Raw genomic sequence first — 25,672 nt, forward strand, 5'->3', positions numbered from 1 at the left:
TGGCTTCGCTATAAAGACGCTCTGATCCATAAATGTGTGAATCTGCCACCGTGACATATCACATGAAAAGACCTAAAAATATAAAACACTGTCGCGCATCACGTCACATTAAGATACTACGCTGAGCCTCTGTGACTCTGCAGCTTCGTTTTTAAAACCCATGCACCGACAGCTGATTTCCCTTGTAGATATGTCAATTGGCCGAAAGCGTTTGCGATCTCGAACGTCTCCCTGGGGGTAAAAGTTCACATTCACTGCTCAGTGGTTTGGTGTAAGACTCGTTAATAACTCTGTCAGCTTTACTTCTTAAGAGTCCATGGTGCCGCTGCTTATAGCTGCTTTTGTCCTGAAGGAAGAATCCAAAAGGTCTGAAACGTTTCGGCAACAATAAAGTCAAGTAAAGAGTTTCTGCAAATTCAGCTTTTTCTGCCGTGACAAAGCCATTATTGTCATGACAACATGGTCATATAAGACCATAAAAACTACAAGTACAACCTGGACAATCTAATCTGAACACCAATGCTATATTTTTAAATGATGTAATCACTTCTCTGTGTAATGCCACCATTAATTCCTTGACTGTACATATTTGTTTTTTGTTGCTTTGTATTTATAATTTACTGCACTATATACTTTTCATTGAGGTCTGTTGCTGCAAAACTGGAAATGTCCCCATCGTGGGACTGATTAAGGAACATCTTATCTTATCGTAGCGTACTGTATCTTAAAGGGGAACTATGCAAGGCCGGTTGCTTTTTTGCTGTTTTGCTATCGTGTACGTTTTACGATGTGTATATTTGTGTAGTTTTATCTGTCACAGACAAGAGATTAGGGATTTCGCGGCCTATCTGTGTTGCAGTATCGCTGAGACGAGATCGGGTCGGAAGCTCTGATCATGCAAGGTTGGTTTTCGGCCATGAGACGCTACTGTAGGTTGAAGGAAGACAGCCTCCACTCTCCCTGGAACAAGTCATTTCACCGTCACAATTAGTCCACAGCTGTTTAATTAAGGTAGAAATTTTGCATAGTTTCATGCAAGACTCAATCCTCAATCTCCAGGATGAGGAACCTCTGTTTGATTCATCCACAAAACCCCAGTTTTAAAGCTCTTTACATTCCCCTTATTATGACTATGACCACAAAATTTCCCCTATAACATAACTAAATACACATTGTTTCCAACTTTGCAAAAGCTCGTCATTTCTGTTTCAGAGAGACACAAAGTCCGAAAATAAATCGATCTAACCATCCTGTTCCTAAGAGGTTGTTACAGCTCAAGTCGTCCACATACTTTTGGCCACGTGATGAAACCACAAAGAGGGAGGGAGGGAGGGAGGGAGAGAGGGGAAGGTGGAAGGAGAGAAGCATAAAGGTGCCCTAACAGACAGAGAAATGAATAAATGAAGACGGTGGGACTGGGTGGGTTCAGACGGACGGAGAGAAATTGAAAGTGAAGTGAGCGGTGGAGGGAATGAGATTGAGGGGGTGAAAGAGTGAGACAGAGAGAGAGAAATGGGGAGAATACACAATGAGGAGAGGAAGAGAGGAGGAGGAGGAGAGGAAGAGGAGAGAGGCCTGTTGATGATTTCTACCTCCTCTACCACTCAATTCCTCTTTTTATTCCTCCATTACTGTCTTCCTTCACCTTCTTTTCTTCCCTCCATTAATCTATCCAATACATCTATCTAGTAAACCACAGGTGACACACACACACACACACACAGACACACACACAAACAGCTGTTTCATGCATTGCTGGAGCCGGTTTCTAATGCATGGAATAACCAACAGCTGCAGAGGGGAGTCAAGGTCACACAAGGCCGCACGCCGCTGTAAACGGATGATTGTGAATTCATCTTCTACTCAAGACACCTCAGTGGAAACGTCAGAAAGAAGAAGATGGGTTAAAATTCACAACAAAAATCCAAAGACATCAGTGAATCTGAACTGTTTTGGTTTTGGGATTTTTTTGCAGCGATTTGCTATAGGGCTAACATTAGTATTAGCAACCACAAACTTAAGTAACACTGTCAGTTCAGCATCAAACTTAATTTTTTGCTGGCTATCTTTGTTTAAAGCAGCTTTCTCATTTTGCTTTTATTGCTATTACTTAAATTAGCATGCTAACTTGCTAGCGACACGTTTCATCACTTTCCGATACCGAGTCACTGCAACACCTCAAGTCTGAAGGATATTATGATGACGCAGCATTTTTGTTAATACAACAATGGATGAAGGTTTTTGGCAAAACAGGTAAATAAATAGATGCTAATGCTAATGTTAATTAGATGTAGCATTAGCAAAAGTTAAACAGCTCCTTCAAAGTTGTGCTTACACAAAATCTGTATTTATAGGCTACTATTTAGTATATACACTATTTTCTTCTGTGTATGTTTAATCTTATTTTATATTTAGGCCTACATATTTTGCTATTAAAGCAGATATCAGTGGCAGGGCCGTTTCGGCTAATGCTGTGTTCAAGGTAGGCTTTTGAAACCGTAAGTTACAGCTTCAAGTCACAACTACGACTTGGTAGCGTTCCAGGTAACCCGTAGCTCGTGTTTTTACCGTCCTGTTGTCTGTGAAAGTTCCCTATAACGGCCACTCGTAACTTCCGACCCGTGAACTCGTACCAGATCGAACTGGTATGACTTCACAGGAAGGAAAATCACAAAGTACGAGTTTCCTTGAACGCACCATGAGTTAGCAGCCCCCGCCCTTGTCAGGCATCAATTGGTCCTCGTGCTACGTCACCACATTCACGCGCATCCCTTGGCTGCACACACAGCCCTTCATGCCGTTCTCTCCCCTCATTGGATAACACTTGTATCCCACAAGGAAAATTTTCTCCTCGGGTTACAGCAGAGCAGAGTGACGGAGAGACTCGTGTTTAGGCTGAAATACTTCATGTAAGTGATTGCTGACGGAAAATAGGACTATTTAGGACTTATATTAACAAAAACATTCCACTGATATCTGCTTTAAGTGCATTTAAGTGGATGGAAAAGCTGAACTTTCCCATCAGGCTTTTAAGTAGGCTAGTTAGTTTAGTGAATGTGCTTCAGTAATTAAATGGTAAATTTACCTGTTCTTGCCTTTTTAGTGCAGGTTTGTTGTTGTTGTTTTTTGGTTCGTAAAACTAGCAAATAGAATTAATTAATAATAGATAGAAGCAATATCTATTTTCTAATGAATACAAATCAAAATAATCAATTTCAATCTGCTTTAATGTGAATGTTAGGCTACATCATACTGATACATATAATCAAGCCTTTCTCACTCTCACTCCCTCTCTCTCTGTGTCCTTACATTGATCCGTTACAATGAGAGTGAACTTGCCACCATAAATCTGCTCTAGCCTCACTCCTCACTCCTCCTCCTCCAGCTCTGCTCTGCTCTATCACCTCCTCCTCCTCCCGATCTCACATCCTGATAAGCAGCTGATAGAAAAAGGTGCAGAACAGCTTGAAAATATCAGCAGGCGAGACAAAGATATCACATCCACACCACCATATAAAGTGATCTAATCTGCTCTGTGAGTTAGCAGGCATTTTGAAGAAGAGAGGAGCAAATATTCTACTTTATTTCTCTATATATTGACAAATTAAGCATTAATTAAAGATTTTCTTGCTTTATTAACATTTTGGAAACATGTCACTACTTTATTTGAGATAAGATCATCCTTATCTTCTTTGCAAAGCAACACCCAAAGATAAATATAATCTATTCCAGTTATTATAAATAAGTTATATGGAAGATGTTGTTATCAATTGTCTTTCTGAACCTGTATGAATTTCCATGGTAACCATTGCACCAGGTGAGTTCAGCAGGTTTTGTTTCATTTTTCTACCATCTTGGCAAACATTATGTTTCTGTATCTAAATAAACCGGTCTGATTGCATTTGTGATGCGTTCAGGTCCCGTTTTATTTCTCTGGTAATTCACGGACGGCATCAAAAACATGAGGAAATGAAGACGAGATTCCAGCTCGACGACTTCCGCCTGTTTGTCCCAGTGAAACGAGACTCGGCCTGATGTTTACTCGTGCCAACAGCAGAAACAGCCTGAGCAGTGAAACTGAGAGAAACGACTTCACAGCTCATCTCTTTCCTTCCCCCCCTCCGGCGGAGGAATTTCAGTAAATTATTCTTCACTTTATTAGCATCATTATGGCTTCAGGGAGCGTTGGTTGTTTCTTGTGGGATGGATGGCGCCTGTTTCTCTGCTTCCTCACGCTCCTAACAGACTATATAGGTAGGTTACTACAGTGGATTATCACAGAGCAGAGATACATCATGATAACGTTATTATCGCAAACAGCTATCAGATTCATCTTTCAGCAGATAGATTAAACCCCAACAGGAGTTGGAGAGAGACTGTAAACAGATCCACTATAAGGTATAATGAAAAGGCAACCACATGAACTGACAACCAAAGAACCATAAGGACAAACATCATGATATTATTGCATGTCATTATTGAGTTATTAAATATCAAGGTTATTGTCAATATTGTAACATCTTAAACTCTACAACAGAATAGTTGACCTGAGCTACTGTAATGGTGCTGTAACTATTACGCAGGCGTCAAAATGAAACTTCTGCTCCAACATCCGAGCAGAATCCAGCTGTTTCGCTCTGGTATTGATTGACAGCTGGAACATTTCTGGATGTGGAGCGCAAGAACTGATCCAGATGTGGAAGTAGCAGTTAACACAGTGTATGGGCCAGAATTAGGCCGAGTATACTGGTCTAGAAGAAACCAAGCATGTGGCTCTAGTATGGGCTGGATTGGTTTTGTCAGCTACTGTAGGTATAGATTATTTCCATTATCAATCAATGCATTAGATGTTTGGTCAATAAAATGTCAGAAATAGGGGAAAATCAACAAGTTACAGATGTATAAAATTCAGCTAATCAGCTGACTAACTGTGCATTCACACAAAAATCCGCCATGGTCGCTGGCATCGCGCTGCCTGCCAGCTGTGAGAATCCCGGTCTGCAATTGGCTGCTTCTTTGGTGGCAACGTTGCTCATTTGCATAAAGTTGAGCTTCTCTCAACTTCAAATTGATGCTCTGGATGTGACGCTCTGGACACTGCCAAGGCGCTGGACACCCACCCATGCCATTACTCATTGAAAATGAACAGTTGCCTGAGCTCTCTTGGTGTGAACGTACAATACGCTAGCTAAGGAGCTAAAGCCATGCTAACAATGAGGCTGCAACTAGCTTAAATACTTAATTCCCATTATTACAAAAGGCTAACGTGCTGATACTTGACAGTTTGCCATAGTTAGTTTTATAATATAGCGTTAGCATGCTAGTTCATTGGCATTATCGTTATCATTATCAGGATGACCTCTGGTATTCTGATCCGTCCTTTGTCGTTGTTGTTAAGTCGGAGTCAGAGTCCATTTTATTGTTATTCACCTACATTTGCATGGACTGGAACGAAACTATGAAAACACATGGCAGAAAGACAGAAACTTCACTAAAAACTCAGTCGTTGTTGTTGTTGTTGTTGAGTCCTGGAGAAACCCACCCTCCCTCCATCTTGTTTCCTCCTGGTTCCTCTGCTGTGAGGTCGACCAGCTCATGTTTTACTGGCTCATCAGAAACATATTTGCCCAGTGAGATCTGCTGGGATTCCCTATTACAAATATCCCTAACCCATCACTAATCCAGACTCATCCCTGGGCCTCCCACAAAGATTTCAGCTTTTAGCTTTTCCTATATTCGATCCCGCCTCTTACATAATGTGTCGAGGCCCAGAGGGGGGAGGAGGAGAGGAAGGAGAGGAGGGGAGGGGGGTTAGGCTACAACACAGCGCTGTTAGAGAGCAAGCTGTTCCCTTTCTTGCTGATTTGCCATTTCTCCAGCCGTTTCTCAGAACATCTCGTTAAGTCGGCGGCATCGATTTCACACAAGCGGCCACATCTTGTCAGCCATCGCCGTGAGTAACGGGGACGTTTGCTCTCTTCCTCCCCCGTTTTAGACTCGGGTCTTTTGCTGACAGCTCGTTTTATCACAGTCTGTCTTCTTCTTCTTGTTCTTATTCTTTCTTTTTGTTTTTTTTTTGTTGTACCATTTCAGCCTCTCGCCTCTGCGCCTGTAGACTATCTCGTCTTATCTCCATCTCTTGTCGCCGCCGCTTCTCAGAAAAAAGACAGACAAGGTGAGAAAACGTCACATTCCCACTCTTGTTCTCACAATCTCACAACACAACGTCCAGCAGATCCATCTTCCTCCTCCTCTTCCTCCTCCTCAACACACCACTTCACTTCTCACAACAAGTTCACCTGAGGGCGTCGAGAAATCCCACTTTTCACACCGTCGTGATCTGCACCCATAATATTTACCCTCCTCTTATCTCCGTCCTGTAATCACGGCCCAACCTTGAACCAACGCTGAGCCGAGTCCGAGCCAAACTTTCTCACAGAAACAGAAAGTTGATTCCAGAGAAACAAGAGATCAAAACAAGACAAACAAAAAGGGCCCGCTCACCCCGTCACAGTTTGTTTAAAGCGACTTAGGCAGAAAAATGACACCAGGAAAGATTTACCAGTTTGTCCAGTTCAAACAAATGAAAGGGGAGGCACGCCGCGGTAATTTGTGTCTTTGCTTTTTTGTTGTTTGTTCATTTGTAACAATGATAAAAACTTGTGAAACTCACCTTATCTCCATGGAGCTTGCAAAACAAATCTGGTTTACGCATGAGTTCACAGGGACTCTTAAGGCAATTTAAAAGCAAATTAAACTTTGTTTTACACCCTCGATTCAGCTGCAGAAACCTCACAGTCTATTTTTCCAGTTCAGCTCTTTGCACAGATTTGTTGAGGTGCTGAGGTTGTTCAGGAGCGGAAACGTCTCTTTGAAGTCCGACCCCATGCTGAGGCTGGAAATCATAAGAAACCTTTACTTTTAATGATGCACGGAGAGTTCGTCCTCTCAGAAACCGTCCAATAAGACGTCACCAGCTACAGCTCTTCGTCTTATTGGCTGCGGAGACTCAGACACAGACGCAGACATAGACACAGAAGTTTTTGGGGCCAAAGTTTGTTAATCCAGATTTGGATTTTCAAAGTTTTGCCCTGAATTTTTTTAAATGAATCTTTGCTGTCGATTAAAAGGCGGATGACGACGTTCAGAGATTTAAATCCAGGTCACAGCGGGAAAGTGGCACAGCGGGAAAACTTGGTGACGTAGCAACGCTGCAACAGGGATGAGTAGCTAATGCTAACACAACAAAAATGATGCGTTTAAGGTCCTTAAAATGATCAGGAAGCTAGAAATTAGAAGCTCCAGAACAACAACAAAGTGAAGTTCAGGTGAGACATCCAAGGTCAAGAGTAAAGAGTAAGTGAATCTGCACAAAACTTCTAATTTTACATCAGAAACAGAAATATTCCCAAATACTTTTTGTAATTATAAGATGACACAGTCCCCAAAAACCAACATCAGTGATCAGTCACTTCAAAATAACCTTGATCTGTGACAATCAACCCTTGGAATCACATTTCTTGGCAAAAACTAAAAATCTCGACCTTTCAGTCAACGTGGGCGAGAAGTTACGGAAACAACTGAATGGAAGAAAAACAATAGTAAAGCAAACAGACTGAAGAAAACTGTGTTGACACAGTTGAAAACCCCTGAGGAGGTTTTTAATGGACTTTCACTTCCTGTTCCCAAATAGAAAACACTGAGACTCCACATTTCTGCATTTATTTGAGCAGAAAAAAATCATACAAGTCTCTAAAAAAGGTCGTAATGTTTCCAAAACAACATAGAAATCATCCCCTGATGCTGTTTGATTGTAACTGCAGCTCATCACTTCAGGTGAGTGAGGCACTTTGCTCAACGTGACCTTGACATTTACTGTAAGTGTTCGATCGAGTTAAAAATGAAAGTTAAACTGTGGATTAAAAAGAAAGTCATAAAAGCTCTGTTATCACCAAGTGACTCATGATCAACAGCTCAAAGTCTAAGACGTTCTCTTTATGCCACAAACTGGAGTCATAGAGAAACATGTTGCTCACATGAACACACACACAGTTTCACTCACACACACACACACACACTGTCACACACCGTCACAGTACCTCAGAGTGGATCAGCAGGTTCGGACTAAAGTTTGTTCTGTGATGACGACAACAACAAGTCGAGTCTGAGTCGCTCCAGGTCCGAGAGAGTGTGAAACAAAACGTAGAGAGAAGGAAGGAGGGAGGAGAGAGGGAGGGAGGGAGGGAGGGAGTGAAGGGGTGGAGAGAGAGAGGTAGAGAGAGGGAGGGATGGATGGATTTGTGGGCAGAGAAAGAAACAGAGAGAGAGAGAGAGAGAAAGAGGAAAGACGAAACACAAAAGGGGGAAAAAACAGAGAGAGAGAGAAGTGAAGGATGAGAGGAAAGAGAAAGAAGAGGAGGAGGAGGAGGAGGAGGAGGAGGAGGAAGAAGAATAGAGCGACACAAATAAAGAGCAAATATTGACACACAAACACACAAACTGTGACCGGTCCGGCAGAGCGGCAGACATCTGGACCAGAGTGGATTATGGGTAATTAACTGCTCTTTAATGATTCCCGCTGAGCGACAGGATGAACATAGATTACACTGTGATACAGAAATACACAGAAATGTTAGTGTGTGTGTGTGTGTGCGTCTGTATCTAGTGTGTGTGTGTTTGTGTGTGTGTGCTCATGGCCTTAGAGAGCAAACCAGGGGAATAACTAAGAACACACACACACACACACACACACACACACACACACACACACAGTCATAGCAACATAGATGTCTACAGAGATTTATTCATTTGCCAAACACCACATCCTTAAAGCCATCCTCAGCCCTTAATCCTGCCTTTCTGTGTGTGTGTGTGTGTGTGTGCATTTGTGTGTGTGTGCGTGTGTGCATCTATATGTGTGTGTGTGTGTGTGTGTGTGTGTGCATCTATGTGTGTGTGTGTTCATCCTGCAGATATGAATCTGCTTTCTGTACTTTCTGACCCCTGTGATGTGAGTCGAAGACGACACATCACCTGAGCGATGAACAGCTGTGCACATTTGAGCGACAGATGTGTGTGTGTGTGTTCATGTGTGTGTATGTGTTCGTGTGTGTGTGTGTGTGTGTGTGTGTGTATGTGTTTGTGTGTATATGTGTGTGTAAAACTTAATCCACAAGATTCACAGACTCGTCCACTTGTCCACGGACCGATGACCAAACACCAAAGACTTGTGCTGACCTCAAACCACAGTCAACAACAACAATAACAAAAGGTCAAGACGGAGAGAGGGAGCGAGGACACACCTGAGGGATAACACTGTGTGTGTGTGTGTGTGTGTGTGTGTGTGTGTGTGTGTGTGTGTGTGTGTGTGTGTGTGTGTGTGAGAGAGAGAGGGAGAGGATGTGTTTGCAACAACACAACAGGAAATGTCAGCAAGGACTGAATGAGGACAAATGGACCAAACATGACTCAACACAAATAGGAAACAGGTGGAGAATCATAAATGTTGGCTACTTGTTACTTGCTACTTGTCGATTTATTTTTTGTTTTTTGTTATTGACATGATACTTGAAGATTGTTATTGTTTTGCTATTTGTTGATTTTCATGCTACATGTTGTCATTTGTTGTAATTTTTCAGTTTTGTCGTCATGTACCTTTGTGTCTATTCCCACTTGTTGTTTGTTTCTTTTATCTTTTATTATTAACATTTATGCCTTTTTAACTCTTACTTTGCACCGTGACTACCGATAAAAAAAAAAATTACTGTGGCATATTGTCAGAAACATCATTAATATGCATCGTCCCTGTCAAATAAAAATAGAAAATCCTGAGAGTAAGGGGTGCAAATCATGCAAATCATATGCAGTGAGTAGCTACAGACCCCACGTGGGATCTCCTGATGTGTAAATGTGCCATACACTGCTATAAATAGGAATGTGTAAATATTAAATTCATTTAAACCATCTCATTAGACTCAATGGGTTAAAATGAGCATCAAAAAAACACATTAAAAATCCCACTAAAAGGGAAAAGTCTTTATTTTACTATAAATAGATGAGCCAACCTATAAAGAAAAAGTGAAATCCACCACCAAAATGGGGGTTTAAAAAAACTAAAAAACCCTCTATTTTATGGAGATATTGCAGAGTTTAATTCTCACCAGAGCTGCAGCCTATTGTCATGGGAACCATATCTTCAGTTTCTACAAACTAAAAGGCCTGACGGAGCTGGAAGCCGCCGAAATCATCAACTACTTCCCCTGCTGATATTAGGCCTGCTCATAGTGCGCTCCAGAGACACAAAAACTATCCAGACTCAAACTATATCACGAAGACACAATTTATGATTTCCAACAGTGAAACTGCCGTCATGACTCAGCACTTCACTGCAGTCATGGGAAAAGCAGTTTCTTTAGAGGGTACTCACAAGAATCAGTGCATTAAAAAGATTTGCTCAAAAAATCCATTTACTGAATCGTTCAGCTCTCAACGACTCATCATTCTGTTCATGACTCAGCCCTGAGGCGCATTCGCTGTGTAGTACGTTTACTGAATGTATTGTACTGATACTTTCATTACAACACAGATGTTAGCGAGTCCACGTCCGCGAACGTGTCATCACGACTCAGCCAAGTGGGAGTAACGCATTTACAGTAATGTATAATTCACTCTAACACACCTAATATAACACATTACAAATCAAATTTTGGTAATATTATACCCATTACAATCTAAGTAACGCGTGTTAACCGATAAGGGCCCGATATTCTAAAGGTTTGGTTGTAGGCGCTTGGTGGCGTAGCTACACAGGGCGTAGAGGATTAAGCAAAGTTCACTGTGTGTAGTACGTTCACTGAAAGTACTACACGCGCGAGCGACACAACATGTTCGCGAACAACACAGGACTACTTTGAGTAGTATATGTTCAGTGAACATGAGCCCTCAGCTTTGAGTGACAGTACGTTCAGTGAACACATCACTGAACATGCACTGTTCCCTTGTAATGAAAGTTTCTGCCAACAGATTCACAAGTTATTCAGAGATTCATGGACCACACGGCAGTTAGCTTGCACACTCGCCGCCGAGCTCAACTGAACTGAGAAAAGAACAAATCAGTTCAGGAAGTGATTTTGTTCAGTTTGTTCACTCAAACATTTTGTTCCTTTGAAGGAAACGCTCGTAAACGATACTACACTAAACACTAAACGTCAGAAATAAAAAGAAGACACAGCACGGAAAAGGGTGAAGTGAAGTGAAGCTGTAATGCTAACAAAGCTAACAGTAGGGCAAAGTAGCCTAATATAGACGAACGCTGTAGCCCACATCAAAGTACGGTGGCCCTATTAGGACATTTCAGACTCATCTGGTCAGGTTTACATTACGAAATTTGCTAAAACTTTCGCTATGTGTAGGCTCATATGCTAATGCTACTCTTTTATCAAATTTCAGCTGTTTTTTCTTCTAAGTTACCCATTAGTCTTTGCTAATTAATGGATATTTCACCACATCCACTGTGTCTTGTACTTTTTGACTGTTAATGTGAACATACTCTGACTCTCTAGCTGCTGAGGTGACTTCAGGCAGTCATTACTTAATGGGACAATATGTCGTACTTGGGCTGGTACAACATATTGCCTTGAAAGCTTTATCTGCTTATTCTGACAGGGAGATGGTGTTCAACTGCACTGTCACCTGCAGCCTTAAGCCTGTATTAATCCCACCATGTAAGCAAATTTACATTAAAACACATGCATGTACATGTATGTTCACTGCAGGGGGGGTTAATCTGCTAATCCACCCCCCACAGAGCCAGATTAATGTTGGCAGATTGATAAGAAATTGTAGGAGGAATTAAAACATATTAGTGCTCCTCTGCCTCACCACAGTCTGATCCAGACAAATCCTTTATCTCACAAGACAACACAGGCTTTTCACTGATGGATTACGTTACATAAAATAACATGATATGATCTAATGTAGCACTTGCATTATAGTGGCTCAGTAAAAGAAAAAAAAAAGCTTTCAACTCAAAGTGTCAGGATTTAAAAGCTTCAACTTGAACTGAAAGTTTTAGGTCTCTAATCCACTGTAACGGCCTAAAAACCTTCCTTTCACAGAAGCTTGTCTACTGAAAGCGCGACAGAAATATAAATATACTGGGGTGTATTTCTAGGTATGATTTTTATTTATTTGTGTGGTTAAATGTAATCGTATAAGCCTTTCTGAAATGCAGCTTTACTTGTGAGGCAGCCATCAGCTCCTCTTTGATGCTTTGTGACAAGTGTTTTTAAAACAGTATGTTTAACATATTCCTGCAAGGAATGAACAGCTGTACGAGTTCCTCTGATAAGAGGGTGTGTGCACAACGTTTCCCAGGCTCGTCCATTCGTTCAGCTACCAGCGGCCAAATGCTGAACACCAAATAATGACGCAACAGCAACAACAAGAGAGACTAGACTTTATCTGGAATTCAATTTAAGTGCATTTTAACTGTTTTATGTAAAAGTAGAGACAACAACAACAATGCAGCATTGTAGCCCTATGGTTGATGATATTAAATTAAGCTTTTTGATTGCTTGCATCTGTGTTTTATTGAGTTGAAATTGTCAATAAAGAGTTTCTAATGATCAGTGATGATGGTGGTGACCAATACTACCAATGACATGGAGAAAAAGTGAAATACTTTAACAAAAAAAAGAAAAAAAACACAATATCAGGAGAATTAATTTGTTATTTCTCACCTGTATGACTCATACTGTTCCTTATAATTCAGTACCTCTTTTTACCATGCGGTGTCGCTAGCGAGCAAAGTTGCCACTGTTTTATTACCAGTGGTAAAATTATTCATGTTCAACAGAGGAAATAAGTAAATAAAACACTTTTTTTTTTTTTGGTTAAAGAAGTTTTGAGCCTTTTTCTCTTCAGAAATGGGAATAAAAACCCTTGAATTATTACCAGAAGTGAAAAATTCAGCTGTTGTCACAATGTGGTCTGAGAGAGTGGGGTTACATAAGGAAAACTCTGGCTCAGAACCCCAATCTAGTTATATAACCCTGGTTTGGGACAGATAATGTGGTTGTGGTGGTGATGGGGGGGGTTGTGTGCACGGGGGAAAAGATTTCAGCGGGGTGAAGAGGACCACATGGGGCAAGGGAAATTTTGGATATCATTCCCCATCTCTCCATCCCTCTTTCCCTCTTTGATTTCTCTCATTTTATCTCCTCCTTTCCCTCGTCTGCCTGTTTTAGCAACTCCCTCCCTCCACTCATTCATCCCTCTAGGTCTTTATTCATATTTTTTTGTACTTTTCTCTCTTTCTGTCCCTCCCAGCAACGTGTTTCATCAACCACCCATCATCATCTGTACCAAGCTGGCACATTAGCATCCATGTCCACGGAGAAAAAACAAAAAAAGGAAAGAAGGACGGAAAAAAGGGAGAAAGAAGAAAGGATATGTTGATGAAATGTAGAAAAAGCAGATGATTACAGATGAAGGGAAAAAGCAGGAAAGTGGTCAAGAAGAGAAAGACTATGGCAGGTCGGGGATAAACAAACATGGCAGTGCGGTGATGCACGAAGCTAAAATTTTAAAAATAACAGCTTTTTCTACCCAGCTCCGTCAGTGTGCTCCCTTGTCTGCCTGAGGCTTCGCCCTGAAGGCACCTCTGACGCAACCACAGCATCTCAACATGGTGAGACTCACTAAGACACTTGTATACTCAGATACTGAGCATACACCTCAAGGTGATGATCACTGACCTTCCTTTGGGGCGGCAGTGGCTCAGGCAGTAGAGCGGGTCGTCCAATAATCAGAGGGTTGGCGGTTCGAATCCCGCTCTCTCCCAGTCTCTGTCGTAGTGTCCTTGCCTCGTGTGCATGCCCATGAATGATCATGGTGGTGGTCGGAGGGGCCGTTTGGCGCGAAATGGCAGCCACGCTTCCGTCAGTTTGCCCCAGGGCAGCTGTGGCTACACACGTAGTTTACCACCACCGGTGTGAATGTGGTATGAATGAATAATGGTTACTGTACGCGCTTTGGGTATCGGGTAACGGTAGAAAAGCGCTATATAAATGTAATCCATTATTATTATCATTATCACGATGTCAGACGCTTACGTTCATTTTGATATCCAATGAAATTCAAGGAGGATTAAGGTGGAAACTAAGGAGGTATACATGTAGTGAACTAGCATAAGACATACCAATAAAACAATAGTCAGGTCAAGAGCTGACATACACCATACTGCGCCTCTAAAAGCTGTACTTGAATGAAGGGTATTTAAAAAGGCAATGTTCAAAGTAGCTATTTGTAAGTTTCGCTATTGCTACTTTGCTAACATCAGCATTAGCTGTTAACTGCTAGATGTTTGTCAAGTACAAAGGTTATGGTTCAGCATCAGATTTTCACCCTCAGCAGTAGAGAGCACTCACCTTCATCACTATAGCGTTCTGTCTTCTAAGTTTAGCTAGCAACCCTGGTCCAGTTGATCTGTGTCAACATTTTCCGATACCGAGTCACTGCAGCATCCATGCTGCCCCCAAAAAGTACCGCTGCTCAGGAGACGTATCATAACCTTTTGTATTGTCAATGCGACTATGGCTGGAGCTTTTGGTAAAAGTAAACAGCTGATAATGCTAACATGTAGCAATACAAATACCTCTTTTAAACTGTGTAGTTATAACCATCATCAGAAGAAAATAAGATGCTCAATACTGCATCACGCCTATAGCAGTATGAATTGGCTGAGAGACGGGACAATTATCAGCTCTGACTGACTCCATTTATGCACACTGTAGGCTATGAAAAAGAAAAAATCAATTTAAAATGTATGGTACGCATTTAATATTGTGGACGCTTGCTTGCATATATTTTACATCTGCGGTACGGTCCAACAGACAGATTTATTTTCCCTGCAGATTGAGGTCAGTTGGAGCAAACAGACAAATTCTATTATTATTATTTGTTTCCAATCTCTAATACAGACTGTTATGCAACAGGAGATCCCTGTTTGGTACAACTGTCATCCTGCTCTGGAAAAAAAAAAGTCTAGACTGTCCAGATTGGTACCACCATGCTCAAAGACTGAGAGCCAGACGCTTGAGTCAGGATTTCAATCTGCATGAATAAACAATGCTGACTTCATCTCCAACATGTTGCATTTGGCTGATATCAGCCTTCCCCTTCTAATACACAACTGAGGGCTCCTCGGGTTAAATTAACAGGCTGCAGAGCATGTTCACTCCTCGGTTAGCAGCATTAAACAAGAACATGAGCTGACAAGCAGGCAAGTGCGATGTGCAGTGAGATAGAAAAGCAATATAAAGTTAAGGAGAGGACGAGGTCAGTGGAAAGAGACTCCAGTTTCTAATACACTAAACTAAAACTGCAACTGGCAACAAGTCCTCTATACAACAAGATATGACCATGATACACACATCTACCAAACATAAACCAATGTGTTTTTGTGTAGCAGATTTCCTTTGCTGTGTCAGACAGTCATGAGTTTGCATTTTCAAATTGCTCAACAAGGTGGTCGATGCATGTGGAAACTGAGAAGTCCAGTAAACTATATGTGAACTCTGTGGGCCCACTTTGAGGTACCATAGGGTCATTTTTGGCCCCTTGAAGCACTTTTATGATTGGACCAATGTTTTGGTTCTTAAAGGACAGCTGTTGGTACTAGCATTGGTAAAACACCAATAAACAGAGCAATTGGACTGCCGATGGACCTTTGGACAGTCTTATGCATCGGTTTATTCACATTGGACGATTATCCAGCCTTAAAACCACAGTCTTGTTCAGGATCTTTGGGAGCTGGAAAAATAAAGGTCTGTGGGTTTAAACATTGAAGTCAACCCAAACCTTTCTGTTGAATAATAAAGCCTTAAGCTAATTGTACTGCTGGACCTACAGCTCTTAGCCTTTTAATGAGGTGAACAAGGGCAAAGCCTCCTCACTTCAGAGGGTTTCCATTATCATTACTCAGGCTGCCATTTGATCCTCAGATGTATACAAGTCCAACAACACACACATTATACAGACCACCACACAAATACACACAATCTGACAAACACTCCACTTTCCTCCAGCCCGCTCCACATTGTTGTGCTGAGGGAGGATTAGGTCTATACCCTATGTTTTGGTATTTAGTTCTGCTCTGTTATGCTCTTTAATTTCATTTGCCTCCTGCAGTCTTACTCCGCAGTCCCTTAATTAAATCATAATCAGTGTTGTTGGTTTGGTGGTTAAACATTTATCTCCGCTCAAAGCTAAACAACAATACAAACAAATGTAGAAAAAGCGCCCCAGATCGTTTCCAAGACGCATTGAGGCCAACTTCTGCGGGTCACTTTTGTTTATTTCTGAGATTTCTGTTACAAAACGAGCTGTGCAACATTTATGAAGGGAAACAAATGCAGATAGCAATTTGTACCAAATGTTACAGGAAGCATTTGGTTGGGGAAACGAAAACGCGTATCGACCAGATCCTGCAGAGACGAAGATGAGGGGTTGATTTAAGTGTCCAAAAAAATCAATGCAGGTTTGGAACTGAATCTCCCTCATGGTTTCTTCAGGTCGTGGCAGGAAGGAACAGATGATTTTAGGGCTCAAAACATCTAAGAGGTTGGGAGGACGAACCGTTCACAAAGGCTCTAAAGCTCATTTTGTTAGGGGACCTTGAGCTGCTGATAGAAATTGGACTGTAGAGACTAGAAAAAAGGTATTTTCTACTTTAAAGTAAGAAACAAATGACAGAAGAGGACGATGCAATGTTTTAAACCACCAGGGTGGAATCAGATAAATATTTCCCCCTTTCTTGGCTGCAAAAATGATCCTTCCATTGCCAGAAAAATCACCAAAATTGAACTTGGACTTCCACCAGCTCCAGTCTGTCACATTATATCCAAGTGTATTAAATATTAAACCCCCCTCCGAGTGACCGGCAGCTTTGTAAAAGACCCCTGTGGGACTTCTCTGTGATCGGCCCCGGCAACGACGACAACAACAACAACACATGATATCATCGCTGCGAGATGCTCGGCTGCTGCTGGTTGATGTCATCCCCACAGGCGCAGATGAGAAGCGTGGGAAACAACATCACACTCAGAGTAATTTGTCAGAGGCGTTCTGCTGTGGTGAGGAATCTGACCGAGGCTGCACGACGAGGAGACGGGACGAAGGCCAGAATAATAAATACCGTGTCTGTTGTGTTGTGTCTGTTTGACGAATTTAGGTCAAAAGTTTAGCATCCATCAAAATCACTTAAAGAAGAGCTTTTAGACAAACTGAGCTACTGATAAGGCTACTGTAACACCTGTAAGCCTCAACAGAAACACTTGAACCACAAACACCAATGACGCCAAATGACCCTAAGCTGGTACAAGTGAATTTTCTTGGACTATAGGACTCAACCTCGACAACCCCTCAACTTTCATTAGGGTTTGATTTCAACATTTTGGCCCATTGCCATAATCCCTATAGTTTTAGCAGTAGGTTCGTTACCTTTAATTGTCGGTGCAAGCTATTTTTAGAACGGCGGAGCAGAGCAGACAGTGGATCTGTGTCCGCTCTGTTCCGACTCCGGTGCGTTTGATGTATAAAAACACACTGCAGTGCACACGGTGGAAATTCACTGATTGTTCGTAACAGAGTCAGAACGGAGCGGAGACGCCGGTGGATATTCATTTGGTCTACATGCGCGTGCCTGCGCCGCGCGCATGTAGACCTTTCTCTCTTCCTCTCACATTGCGGATTATTGTGTGCGTGTGTGTGCATATGTAGGCTACAGAGGCACCTATGCATAAATACTGTGATACTGTCCCGTCTAAATAAACAGGACATTTACATTTAGGCTATGCAGTGTCATTTTGAATTATATTTTACACAGGGGTGCCGTGAGATTTTATGCACTTTGGAAAGGTGCCCTGACTGAAAAAAGTTTATAGACATGACCTCCAAATCTCCTCAAGAAGCCGAGAAGCTCTTTTAAAAACAAATACACTATGCAAAAAGGGGCTGCCGCTTCACCCGGCTGGTTCTTTGCTAAGGTGCTGGAGGCATCAAAAGTGTCCAAACTTTGCATATATAGTATGTATTGCATATCACTGATGATTGGAATAGAGTGTGTGTGTTTTTTTACCTGCCTGTCCATTGTCTCAGTGTATGCTCTGATGAAGGTCGTCTGAGACCAAAAGCTTAGCTTTTAATAAAGTGAGATTGCATACATCTAGGTGTGCGGAGATCTCTTTCTTCAGTTTGAAAACAAATACACTAAGAAGCTGCACTGTGCCAGACTCGTACGTTTCCGAACCCTACGTGTATATTTATACAGATATAAAGCCCTGACAGTTGACGTCCTAAATATCAATGTGCATGAATGTAAACACCCTCAGTGCTCTGGCTCCTCAGGCAGGGTGGGTGGACTCTGATCTGCTGTCCCACACATTCCTCCAGACCAGAGAAAATCGGTTAATCCCCGGAGAGCAGATAACCTAATACTGCTGGACACGCCGCGGTCAGACACCGGGGACAAGACGTTCTCCACTCAACTCCCCCCAAAAACACTGGAAAACAACCCCACCATCCACGCCTCGACATGTTTTCTCACTTCACATGTTATTTATTTATACTTTCTAGGATTAAAACACTTTTTTTTTGTTCTTTTTTTATAGTGGAGGCCTCATTTTGTAAGCACACATAAGTACTTCAGGGGTTATGAACACTTCTAAAACTTTGCAGCTAAATAATCAAAGTGCTGCAGGGAAAGCTGCGGGATAATTAGTGATTGTCAAACTTATGAAGGAGTGTGTGTGTGTGTGGGTGTTGGGGGGGGGGGGGTATGTGTTGGGTGGTTGGTATCACAGACAGAAATGCTGCTACAAGTCTGAGAGTAATTTTCTGTCTCAATGGAGGTTTCCATTGGGGGGAAAAATGAGTTTAGTGAGGGATGAAGTTTAATCCCAGGCTGTGAAATTGGCCTCTAATCTTTTTGGGAGGTGCGGGGACACTGATGAGACACAAATCTACACTTAAGTAACAAAATACCTTCAAACACCGAAGTGTAATGAAAGAACAGGGGAGGGGTGGGGGGGGGGTCCTGGAGATCCAGCGGGCTGCATCGCTTCTCACGCACACAAGTGACATGACGGCTATGAGCTCAACATGTGACTTCTATCACAAGTTAACGCGCCAGAGAAAGTGAAATCACATCCACTGCAAAGACCAAAGAGCCGGAGGATTTACCAGGAGAGGAGAGAGAAAAAAACACAACTCGCTTTTGTGCCACTGACACTGAAGGAGAATCCAACTGTTGCGTATCCAATGTCCATTGACATGTGTACAAAAATGCTGCTGTGCGTCAAATCTTCCTCCAGCTGCAGGAAGCATCAGAAACATGGAGCTGCTTTATCTTAACGGGATAGTTCAACATTTTGGTAAATTGGCCCATTGCCATAATCCCTATAGTTTTAGGAGTAGGTTTGTTACCTTTAGTTGTTGGTGTAAGCATCAGATTCATCAAATACACAATCCAACAATTGCAAAACGCTCTGGTGGACAAGTTGTGACCTGCACATTCACCACGCTATGAGATAATAACGGAACAATATGAGACAAGAGTTGTTTTAGAGGTATATACAGAGGCTGCTTGCTGAAAAACTGCCCACGATGGGAACGCGCATCAGCGGTTTTGCATGAATTTACCTCCAAAACAACTCTGTCTGGTAACGTTCTGTTATTATCTCATAGCGTGGTGAATGTGCAGGTCACAACTTGTCCACCAGAGCGTTGTGGAGTTGTTGGATTGTGTATTTCATGAGTTTGATGAGGGAAACCAAGAAATCCCATTAGCCTCCGTAGCGTAGCTCTGAGCAGCTCGCGGCTCTGCTCCGCCGTTCTAAAAATAGCTTGCACCAACAATTAAAGGTAACAAACCTACTGCTAAGACTATAGTAATTAGGAGCTGGTCAGGTCTTATCATTAGAGGCTAAAAAAGAACGCAATTTGTGTTCAATACTTGATTTTGTCAGCTTTTTGTTAGTTAGCTGCTACGCTACTGAGGCCTTGTTGAACATGCAAAAATAAACGCTCTTCAGAGGTATTAATTCTGGGATGTACACGGTGTTTACGACCCAATTTTTGCAGCTGCAATAAAGGAAAAAAGTTGTGTTTTGCAGATGTGTTAGCTCGTAACTTGTAGCTTTCAGCTTGTAGCTCTTCAAACCCCAAAAGCAGCCTCATGAAAACACTACTTGATGGGTCTGTGTTTGATAGGAGTTTGGACTCAACTTAAAAATCTTTTGGTTCAATGCATGTTCTGTAAAATGCAGCCATCTTGGACAGCAGTAACCAACCACAACACAACATCCAGCAGGTCGGAGAAGCAGCTAATGTCTCATCGCACTGAGGCTCTGGATCCTTTATCTCCACTGTCATCAGACTGTACAACATCTGAACCAAAGAAAGCTTTAAATCCAAATTCAGATACAAATAACATCATATCTAGTCTGCACCAGTTTTAACTTTGCTTTCAAAGCTGCTTCTGTATTAAGAAGTGACTTCCTTTGCACTGAGCATCTCATGTAGCGCTGAACTGGCTCTTTGTGGTTTGTTAGCGATGCACTTATGAATTTATGACGGTGGTTTGGTTTTTCCAGCTCTTCTCCTCTGAGGTTTATGGTGATTTGCTTTGGACCAAAATGCACAAATGAAAGTAAAATCATGTATTTGTCATTACAAGGAAGCCACTAGATAAATCTGCTCTTGTCAGTTTCTGCACAAAAAAAGAGTGTTAGGCTACAGATGTTTTACAGCAGCATGTACATGTACAACTTGCTAAGTTGCAGTTTGCATTTGCATGTTTGTCGCCTGTGAATCATCAGCACCTGTTGCCATGTCCCTGCAGGTCCCTCCTCATCCTCCTCCTCCTTCTCCTTCTGTGAATAAACTGATTCTGATCAGATGTGTTTTTTTTTCTTTCCTTTTCTCCAGCTGAAAGATTTTTCGACTTTGTCAGGAGAACCAGGAAGACCAAAGAGTTTCCTGAACTTTGAAACAACTTGCAGAGACGCAGAGATCTGACACCGTTCTCCTGTGGGATTCCTGCCTCAGCTCCACACAGCAGCCTTTTCACATAACGACACACACACACACACACACACACACACACACTCGAGCTCTACACACACACACACAGCGACTGCGTTGAACAACCAAGCAAACCAGCGTCAAGGAAGAAATTTTGCAGCAATGTAAAAGACAAATCTTTGTGTTTGAGAATGGGGAATGCAAGGTGTGTGCATGTGTGTGTGCACCTTTGTGTGTCTCAAATGAATGAATATCAGAAGTCGTCACTGATTCTGATAAAAGAGAGGTGATTTTAAACACATGTAGACTCTGTTATATTTCTGTATTCACTTACATGCTCTTTTCTCTCTCTCTGCTGCCTTCAAGGCTCCAGGTTCAACCTAATATCTGCAGAGAGCTGACGTGAAGACAGAGTTGTGAAGGCGCTGACAGCAGGACATGAGCTCGGCGCTCGCCCTGTGACACCCGACGCACACCGCTGAAAACGAGATGCTGCACAAACAAAGCGACTGAGGAACAATGCGAATCAATTTCCATAACATTAAATCTGTTTTCTCTGTTGCTGGTTGATGCGAGATAACAGTGTTTTTTCAACCTCGACCCTATTCATGAAGGTTTTTAAATTTGATGCTGAAACAAGAAAAACCATAGAGAAATAAATCTCTCTTTGAAGTTTTGTGGTTTGTTACATCAATTCAACACTGAAATGAATCAATGTGCAGTATTATATTCAAGTATAATCCAGGCTTGGTGTTAAAGCAGAAGTAAGCGATCCGGTCGTTTTGGCTAACTTCCTGTCAGCCGATGGAGTTAGCAGTCCCCGCCCTCATCCCTACGTCACCACATTCACGCGCATCCCTTGGCTGCACACACAGAGAGGACCGCCCCTTTATGCCGTTCTCTCTCCTCATTGGATAAAGGTTGTAGGATACAAGGAAGACACAGCAGAGCAGAGTGACTGACAGACCCGTGTTTCAGACCAAACACTCTATATAAATCATTGCTGTCGGAAGATATAACTATTTAAGACTTATATTAACACAAACATTCCGTTTACTTCTGCTTTAACTATCAAACTATAAATAGAACTTGGCCCAAGTTCAGTCCCAACCAATCCAGACTGAATCCAAAGTCTATCCAGACATAAGATCAATCTGATCCTATGAGCTGACATGGACCTGATTGCCAGACTAATCCTTGTCCGACCCAAATCTAATTCCTGGACCAACTCAAGCCCAAAAAAAAATCAAAAAACCCAATCCAGTCCTGGCCTAAACTCCACCTGAACCAAGCCCGATCCTAAACCCGATCCTAGCATCATCCTGGATAACCTAATCCCGAAACCTCAACACCAAACTACATAGATTCTTACCTACAACACAACCCTGACCCAACTCCATCAATAGTCCTCCTGACCCAATCAGAGGCCACTCCCATCCCGAGCCTCGTCCGGGCCTCTCCCAGTCCTAGACCACGTAATCCGAGCTGACCTCCTGCCAACCCTAAACCAGATCTCTACCTCAACACGAGCCTGATCCAAACACACTCTGAACATGTCAACAGAGCATTTCCCAAACTCAGTCTGATGTGGTTTTTTCACTCAAACCAAAACTTTGATCTCTCTGTCTCTCCCTCTCTTTCAGGAAGCGTTAAGACGTTTAAGTCGCCTGAACCAGATCAAACCAGAACCACATGCAGAGGCAGCAGATCAATACAAACATCACATGAGGAGGAAGAAGAAGTCGACATGTTCCCTCTAAGGACAGGACACATTCATGTTAGAGGCTAAAGACACACAGACAGACAGACAGACATGTAGGTAGGAGGGAGATAGAGAGACCTCCCCTCACCCACCTCACCCTCCCACATACCTGAGTGCAGCTCAACTCCACCATCCTGAAGACAAATAGATATTAAAAGAAAACAAAAGCAAACCAAAAGCACTGATAATGCAGAGATAAAAGAGAGGGACAGTGAATGCACCGTCTTTTCCCCTCAGATAGAAAATGGAGGGAAAAGAGAAGAGAGGAGGACGAGTGTTGGGGTGAGAGGGAGAGGAGGGGAGTGATGGATTGACTTTGTGTGTGTGTGTGTGTGTGTGTGTGTGTGTGTGTGTGTGTGTGTGTGTGTGTGTGTGTGTGTGTGTGTGTGTGTGTGTGTGTGTGTGTGTGTGTGTGTGTGTGTGTGTGTGTGTGTGTGTGTGTGTGTTCTTCTGCATGGCTAACTCAAGCCAGACTTTTTCTGCTCCCCAGGGGGATGAGGAGGGGTGGGAGGTCTGAAGAAGGAGGACGACTCCTCTCTCCCCCTCCCTCTCTCCCTCTCTCTCTCTCTCTCTTTTACTGTCCTCATTTAACTCCCATGTCTCTCTATCGTCACCTCGCCTCCCCCACTCTCTCCCACCTCCCTCGGTTATCCTCACATCGCTCCTCTCTGACATTATTAAATAACAGCCTCCGTCGTTTCATCTCTTCCGTCTTTCTTCATCCGTCTCCATCTGTCTCCTCCTCCTCCTCCTCCCAAACTCCATCTCTCCTTCTCCAATCAAAACAAATCCACTGACAGCTAATACATGCAGCCTGACAGCAGAGCAGCCAAATTTATCCAGAGTAGTATTGAGCATATTATTATTACAGACGTTGCAGCATCAAAATAGCCCAGTTTCCTTTTTTTTTTTGTTGTTTGTTGGATTTTCTTATCTTCATTTGAACTGACACTGTTGCACAGTGAAATACGTTGTGACCAGGTTTAGCCCAAAGAAAAACTACGGCAAGCACAGGGGGTCAAAGTTAAATCAAAAAGTCGCTCCATGAACAGTAACGGATCAGTTAGTGGGTCGTCACATGATTTGCGAAGCAGTACTGTCTTTATTTAACAAATTTAAATTGTTATATGTGTTTTAATATGGATTTATGTTTAAATTAGACTAATCAAACTCAAAGTTAAGATAATAACATGTTGATGCAAATGTCTTAATGCCAGCACTTCAATCATGATTAAATATTTCAATTGATCGTCTGCTTGTGATAAAATATAGATTTAAAATAAAATACATGACTTTTTTCATTGGAGAGAGACAACAAATTGATGAGAGATCGCTCCAATGTCAGATTAAATGAGAAAAACTGTCAGGTCAGATGTGAGAAAGAAAATGAAAAAAAACTTCTCAGATGGCATCATTTGTCCTCCGTACTGTTTTTGAGATTCAACTGAGGTGGGAAAGCTCTGGTTCAAGTTTTTATGTTACAGTTTGTTTTTATCTGTTGTTTAAATCGTGGCTAAGACGGAGGTTGGAGTGTATCAAGGAGATAAAGGCTTTAACAAACTAAAAAACCTTTACACCCTGTTCCAGAGTCCAGACAAACCCAACTTAAACCTGATCTAATCCCGACTCGAACCATTTAACACTCAGGTGTTCTGGTGATGTTATAACATGGATAATGAATTAGTTTCTATATCATTATACATAAAGTCTCAGTGTGGTTCTGATTCCTCTCTTCACAACCTCTCAGTTGTTTCTCACAGCTCTCTCTCTCTCTCACTCTCACTTCTCCTCCGTCTCTCTCTCTTTTTCCTATTTTCCTTTCGACTCACACAAACAGCGGCAGCCGACGAACACTTACTGTACAGCCACAAAAGAGTCGGCCTGAGAATAATGACTTCCCTCGTGCCTTTCTCGCTTTTAATCTTTCTTTTTTCTTCCTCTCTGTCATCTCTCTCTCCGTTCTCTCTCTCCATCCTCAGCATTTCCCACTCGACTAGAATGAAAACAGGCAGCTAATTGCGTTTCTTATTAAAGAGGTTTGTCACGGTTGCATTTGAGTTTCGAGTCTTTCAGATGATCTTTTAACTTTGGAATCGCAGCATCCATCATGAAACATCGTCAACTCAGAATATAAATACATCGAAACTTAAACTTTATTTAGGGTTTAAAGAGATAGTTCAACATTTTGGCAAATTGGCCCATTGCCATAATCCCTATATAGTCATAGCAGTAGGTTCATAACCTTTAATTGTCGGTGCAAGCTATTTTTAGAACGGCGGAGCAGAGCCGCGAGCTGCTCAGAGCTACGCTATGGAGGCTAATGGGATTTCTTGGTTTCCCTCATCAAACTCATCAAATACACAATCCAACAACTCCAAAACGCTCTGGTGGACAAGTTGTGACCTGCACATTCACCACGCTATGAGATAATAACAGAACGTTACCAGACAGAGTTGTTTTAGAGGTAAATTCAATCAAAACCGCTGATGCGCGTTGCCTTCAGGGGCAGTTTTTCATCAAGCAGTCTCTGAATTTACCTCTAAAACAACTCTGTCTGGTAACGTTCTGTTATTATCTCATAGCGTGGTGAATGTGCAGGTCACAACTTGTCCACCAGAGCGTTTTGGAGTTGTTGGATTGTGTATTTCATGAGTTTGATGAGGGAAACCAAGAAATCCCATTAGCCTCTGCAGCGTAGCTCTGAGCAGCTCGCCGCTCTGCTCCGCCGCTTGCACGGAAAATTAAAGGTAACGGACCTACTCTAAAACTATAGGGATTATGGCAATGGGCCAATTTGCCAAAATGTTGAACTATTCCTTTAAATTC

At 42.2% G+C, this 25,672-nt stretch overlaps 1 protein-coding gene across 3 annotated transcripts in view; it reads right to left on the bottom strand.

Moving 5' to 3' along the window:
• nhsl2 (NHS-like 2) overlaps window positions 1-25,672 on the bottom strand; it is a 148,378-nt gene that overhangs the window by 85,465 nt on the left and 37,241 nt on the right. The window contains exon 1 of one of the 3 annotated variants that reach the window (XM_085759774.1): window positions 8,100-8,189. The exons of the other annotated variants lie outside the window; for them this stretch is intronic. The gene's annotated coding sequence lies outside the window, so the exon portion shown is untranslated. Of the gene's footprint in view, window positions 1-8,099; window positions 8,190-25,672 lie in introns of those variants that run through there. 3 annotated transcript variants of the gene reach the window in all.

The sequence above is a fragment of the Trachurus japonicus genome, chromosome 18 (assembly GCF_045865225.1).
Source record: "Trachurus japonicus isolate A0001 chromosome 18, Traja_1.0".
Classification (NCBI taxonomy): Eukaryota; Metazoa; Chordata; class Actinopteri; order Carangiformes; family Carangidae; genus Trachurus; species Trachurus japonicus.